Raw genomic sequence first — 6,658 nt, forward strand, 5'->3', positions numbered from 1 at the left:
GACTGTGGGAAGGGGAAAGTGTGTGTGGCATGAGAATCACAAAACCACTCAGCACACTACAGTCTAGAGAATCACACCCTGAAATATCACTTCTTCAGTCTTCCTGTTCAACTCTGACCTGTAGCAGCAGTCTAACTGACGTCCTGTTCAACCCTGACCTCTGTAGCAGCAGTCTAACTGACATCCTGTTCAACTCTGACCTCTGTAGCAGCAGTCTGACATCCTGTTCAACTCTGACCTCTGTAGCAGCAGTCTAACTGACGTCCTGTTCAACTCTGACCTCTGTAGCAGCAGTCTAACTGACGTCCTGTTCAACTCTGACCTCTGTAGCAGCAGTCTAACTGACATCCTGTTCAACTCTGACCTCTGTAGCAGCAGTCTAACTGACGTCCTGTTCAACTCTGACCTCTGTAGCAGCAGTCTAACTGACGTCCTGTTCAACTCTGACCTCTGTAGCAGCAGTCTAACTGACGTCCTGTTCAACTCTGACCTCTGTAGCAGCAGTCTAACTGACGTCCTGTTCAACTCTGACCTCTGTAGCAGCAGTCTAACTGACGTCCTGTTCAACTCTGACCTCTGTAGCAGCAGTCTAACTGACGTCCTGTTCAACTCTGACCTCTGTAGCAGCAGTCTAACTGACGTCCTGTTCAACTCTGACCTCTGTAGCAGCAGTCTGACGTCCTGTTCAACTCTTACCTCTGTAGCAGCAGTCTAACTGACGTCCTGTTCAACTCTGACCTCTGTAGCAGCAGTCTAACTGACGTCCTGTTCAACTCTGACCTCTGTAGCAGCAGTCTGATGTCCTGTTCAACTCTGACCTCTGTAGCAGCAGTCTAACTGACGTCCTGTTCAACTCTGACCTCTGTAGCAGCAGTCTGACGTCCTGTTCAACTCTGACCTCTGTAGCAGCAGTGTGACGTCCTGTTCAACTCTGACCTCTGTAGCAGCAGTCTAACTGACGTCCTGTTCAACTCTGACCTCTGTAGCAGCAGTCTGACGTCCTGTTCAACTCTGACCTCTGTAGCAGCAGTCTAACTGACGTCCTGTTCAACTCTGACCTCTGTAGCAGCAGTCTAACTGACGTCCTGTTCAACTCTGACCTCTGTAGCAGCAGTCTAACTGACGTCCTGTTCAACTCTGACCTCTGTAGCAGCAGTCTAACTGACGTCCTGTTCAACTCTGACCTCTGTAGCAGCAGTCTGACGTCCTGTTCAACTCTGACCTCTGTAGCAGCAGTGTGACGTCCTGTTCAACTCTGACCTCTGTAGCAGCAGTCTAACTGACGTCCTGTTCAACTCTGACCTCTGTAGCAGCAGTCTGACGTCCTGTTCAACTCTGACCTCTGTAGCAGCAGTCTAACTGACGTCCTGTTCAACTCTGACCTCTGTAGCAGCAGTCTAACTGACGTCCTGTTCAACTCTGACCTCTGTAGCAGCAGTCTAACTGACGTCCTGTTCAACTCTGACCTCTGTAGCAGCAGTCTAACGTCCTGTTCAACTCTGACCTCTGTAGCAGCAGTCTAACTGACGTCCTGTTCAACTCTGACCTCTGTAGCAGCAGTCTGACGTCCTGTTCAACTCTGACCTCTGTAGCAGCAGTCTGACGTCCTGTTCAACTCTGACCTTTGTCGCAGCAGTCTGACGTCCTGTTCAACTCTTACCTCTGTAGCAGCAGTCTAACTGACGTCCTGTTCAACTCTGACCTCTGTAGCAGCAGTCTAACTGACGTCCTGTTCAACTCTGACCTCTGTAGCAGCAGTCTAACTGACGTCCTGTTCAACTCTGACCTCTGTAACAGCAGTGTGACGTCCTGTTCAACTCTGACCTCTGTAGCAGCAGTCTAACTGACGTCCTGTTCAACTCTGACCTCTGCAGCAGCAGTCTGACGTCCTGTTCAACTCTGACCTCTGCAGCAGCAGTCTAACAACCTTTAAATGCTGAATTGAATGGCAGAACTCAATAATTAGCGAGCTAACTCTTCAGCAGAGACCAGTGTGATGCCTACATGCATAGTACGTGTGTGTGTATGTGTGTGTGTCAGGGCCAGATGTCTGGGAGGAGGCCCAGGAGACAGATAAGGTGTGTGTGTGTGTGTGTGTGTGTCAGGGCCAGATGTCTGGGAGGAGGCCCAGGAGACAGATAAGTTAGCGTCTGACGGTGAAGGTCAGATATGGCTTGCTTCCCAAATGGCAACACTATACCCTCTGTAGTGCACTACTATCGAGCAGGGCCCAGAGGGCTGTATATAGGGAATAAGGTCCCATTTGGAACACAGCCATAGGGCTACGAGCAGGGCCCAGTGGGCTGTATATAGGGAATAAGGTCCCATTTGGAACACAGCCATAGGGCTACGAGCAGGGCCCAGAGGGCTCTATATAGGGAATAAGGTCCCATTTGGAACACAGCCATAGGGCTACGAGCAGGGCCCAGAGGGCTCTATATAGGGAATAAGGTCCCATTTGGAACACAGCCATAGGGCTACGAGCAGGGCCCAGAGGGCTCTATATAGGGAATAAGGTTCCATTTAGAACACAGCCATAGGGCTACGAGCAGGGCCCAGGGGGCTCTATATAGGGAATAAGGTCCCATTTGGAACACAGCCAGAGGGCTACGAGCAGGGCCCAGGGGGCTCTATATAGGGAATAAGGTCCCATTTAGAACACAGCCATAGGGCTACGAGCAGGGCCCAGAGGGCTCTATATAGGGAATAAGGTCCCATTTAGAACACAGCCATAGGGCTACGAGCAGGGCCCAGGGGGCTCTATATAGGGAATAAGGTTCCATTTAGAACACAGCCATAGGGCTACGAGCAGGGCCCAGGGGGCTCTATATAGGGAATAAGGTTCCATTTGGAACACAGCCATAGGGCTACGAGCAGGGCCCAGGGGGCTCTATATAGGGAATAAGGTTCCATTTAGAACACAGCCATAGGGCTACGAGCAGGGCCCAGGGGGCTCTATATAGGGAATAAGGTTCCATTTCGAACACAGCCATAGGGCTACGAGCAGGGCCCAGGGGGCTCTATATAGGGAATAAGGTTCCATTTAGAACACAGCCATAGGGCTACACTAGTGGATGATAATCCCTATGTCCTGAGGGACAACGTGCACATGAGTGTGTGTGTGTGTGTAGAAGTGTGTGTGTGTGTAGAAGTGTGTGTGTGTGTGTGTAGAAGTGTGTGTGTAGGAGTGTGTGTGTGTGTGTGTGTAGGTGTGTGTGTGTACTGTATGTTCCATTGTTTCCGGGGCCTCTGACCTTTCCACTCAAACGAGAGGGTTTTAGACAATCCTGAGTGACGGGTGTGTGAGTCTCAGAGTGGCAGGGGGCTCAGGTCCCACAGAGAAACACAGAGCAATTAGACAGGACCTGAGGGCCAATTAAAACAACAGAGACAGGAAGAGGGTGTGTGTGAGACTCCTGTGAGGTTTCTTAAGAGACGACCAAGTACAAACTGAATTCATGGATAATATTGTAGGCTTTAACCGCTTCAAAGGGCGACAATGTTTATCCCCTGTAGCCTAATAGAGGCATCATTTTATTATGTTACCTAATTACCATATTATTCTAACAATATGAACTGGGTAATTCATTCCCATCAGGTGTAGGTCAAGATAGACTAACAGTCAGACCGTATTCTGATGACTCATATTCTGTAAATTGGTCATTATGACGTTAGATATCTAATGGGGGGATAATTTTAATGGCCGTTGTATTTCTAGGCTTTAAAACGCGCTCCAATCATCCTCTACTGGGGCGCTGTTGAGATTCTCACCTTGTCCAGTAAAATGTCAAACCGGGGCGCTTGAGACGAGCCGGTAGCAGCTAATTTTCCTACGAGGAGGAACGGAACGCACCGGCTGTCGGGACTAACGATCGGCGGGGTCGCTAGGAACACTCCCTGCCCAGGTAATTAGCTTTAATAAGGGAGAGTGAAAAACTGCCACTTTGGGGAGATGTGTGTGTGTGTGAGAGAGAGAGGGAGAGGTCAATATGGCATACAAATGAGAGAGAGGGGGGGGGGGGGGGGGAGAAAGGGAGAGAGAGAGGGGGAGGGAGAGAGAAAGGGAGAGAGAGGGGGAGGGAGAGCGAGAGGCTGGGGCAGGAGGCAGAGAGGGGGGGAGAGAGATGGGGCGGGAGGCAGAGAAAGAGAGGGGGGAGAGAAAGAGAGGTGTTCTAAATTAGCTCTACAAATGAGTCAGCTCCTCCTAAATGGAAGACAGAATTCAATATGAAAATATTCTGTTCTATTCTAATGGAAGCCTCCGTCTCCACATTGACAACCTGTCTCTCCTATCTGTTTGTCTGTCAATATCACTGGAAGTCTATGAGCCAATTAGTACAACCCATCCCCCCTGTCTCTGTCTGTCTGTCTTACAGTCATCTCACTCTGCCTACAGATCCATAATGGAAGTCAATGAGTTGTTGCTCAAACTACACTCAAGTGGCACTCTATTCCCTATCATATGCACCCTGGTCCAAAGTAGGGCACTATATAGGGAATAGGGCTCTGGTACAAAGTAGGGCACTATATAGGGAATAGGGCTCTGGTCTATAGTAGTGTACTATATAGGGAATAGGGCCCTGGTCTATAGTAGTGTACTATATAGGGAATAGGGCTCTGGTCTACAGTAGTGTACTATATAGGGAATAGGGCTCTGGTCTAAAGTAGTGTACTATATAGGGAATAGGGCCCTGGTCTATAGTAGTGTACTATATAGGGAATAGGGCCCTGGTCTATAGTAGTGTACTATATAGGGAATAGGGCTCTGGTCTATAGTAGTGTACTATATAGGGAATAGGGCCCTGGTCTATAGTAGTGTACTATATAGGGAATAGGGCCCTGGTCTATAGTAGTGTACTATATAGGGAATAGGGCTCTGGTCTACAGTAGTGTACTATATAGGGAATAGGGCTCTGGTCTAAAGTAGTGTACTATATAGGGAATAGGGCTCTGGTCTATAGTAGTGTACTATATAGGGAATAGGGCTCTGGTCTACAGTAGTGTACTATATAGGGAATAGGGCTCTGGTCTATAGTAGTGGAGAGCTATGAAGAGTCCGATGGCGGATGTACTGAACTGGGCCATCTTCAGTTGTTTTGCAGTGAATAGTCACTTTGGTCAATAACATAAAAACATGGGAGGGACTACCTGCACTAGCCCATAATACTCGTTCTCGCCATTGCAAAAATGTTTCGCTACGATGTGGCCCCTAATGAATTGGACCCAGGAGTCGGAGTGGCCAGAGCTACGCACCAGTAGCAAGGTTTTGTTCCAGCCTTACAGTGACACCTGATTTCACTAATCAGCTAAATACTCAGAACCTTGATAAGCCGAACCAGGTGTGTTGTGGGTCTGGAGCAGGGCCTCCCGAGTGGTACAGTGAGCTCTAGCTGTGCCACTAGAGATCCTGGTTCGAGTCTGAGCTCTGTCGCGACCGGGAGACCCATGGGGCGGCGCACAATTGGCCCAGTCGTCCGGGTTATGGGAGGGTTTGGCAGGCAGGGATGTTCTTGTCCCATCGCGCTCTAGCGACACCTGTGGCGGGCCGGGTGCAGCGCACGCTGACACGGTCGCCAGGTTACGGTGTTTCCTCCGACACATTGGTGCTTCCGGGTTAAGCGGGTATTGTGAAAATAAACAGTGTGGCTCGGCTGGGTTGTTTCGGGGGACGCACGGCTCTTGACCTTCACCGTACGGGAGTGCCAGCGATGGGGCAAGACTGTAACTACCAAAGAAAAAAAGGGGTAAATAAATAAAAATAGGTCTGGAGCAAAAGCCTGCTCTGTCAGTAGCTCTCTATATGAAGAGGATTTGATCACCTCTGTGCTCCTGGCTGGGTTTACAGTGCAATACAGCGCCACCTTGTGTTACAGAGCAGTAATGGCAAACATCAAAATGAAATTGGACGAAGTATCTGTAACCAGGTTTTCACCCAACTTTTTTATTTTTATATCTGAGTTAAGTAAAAATGTCATGACAGGCCTGATGGCAACAAAAATGTGTTTTCGGTAAACTTTCCAAATGTCGACAAAATACGCTGGACAAGGTGGGATCTTTTTGTGTCAGTAAAATCGCTTTTATGCAGATATTGATATAATAAACATATGGAAGTAACCGTGGAGTCACACGTTGACGTGGTGTGTTCCTCCCCCATATGACTCGTCGGGAAACCATGCAGTTTAATAGGCTACAGATGAAATAAGTTATGAACTTCACAGGGTGGTGAAACTGCATGTGATGAGCTTGATGCTCCTTTCCAATACATTTTGATGGTCTTCTTCTGGTGACATGATCGTCGATGTTCTGAAAGAGCTGGGTTTTTGACAAATAAAAATGATTTCTCTCTTTAGTACATAAATCTCTTCACTCGCTCTACAACGCAACATGTCTCGTGAGACAACTACCAAGAGTTTTACATTAAATGGAAACAGACGTGGGAATTTAACCCTAAATGTGTTTTATTTTATGTGACCTACGTCATCACACACAGCCGTTCATCTGCAACAAGTCAGTTTGATGGAAACACATCTCTCTCTCGTGGGACAATATTTATATTGTTTTTTATGCTGATTTGACAATATTCACATTGAAAATCTCCCGTCAGACGGAAACCGAGCTGGTGAGTTACTTTGAAAACAAAGTGGAGGGAGAATGAGAA

The sequence above is a fragment of the Salvelinus alpinus genome, chromosome 2 (genome assembly GCF_045679555.1).
Source record: "Salvelinus alpinus chromosome 2, SLU_Salpinus.1, whole genome shotgun sequence".
NCBI lineage: Eukaryota > Metazoa > Chordata > Actinopteri > Salmoniformes > Salmonidae > Salvelinus > Salvelinus alpinus.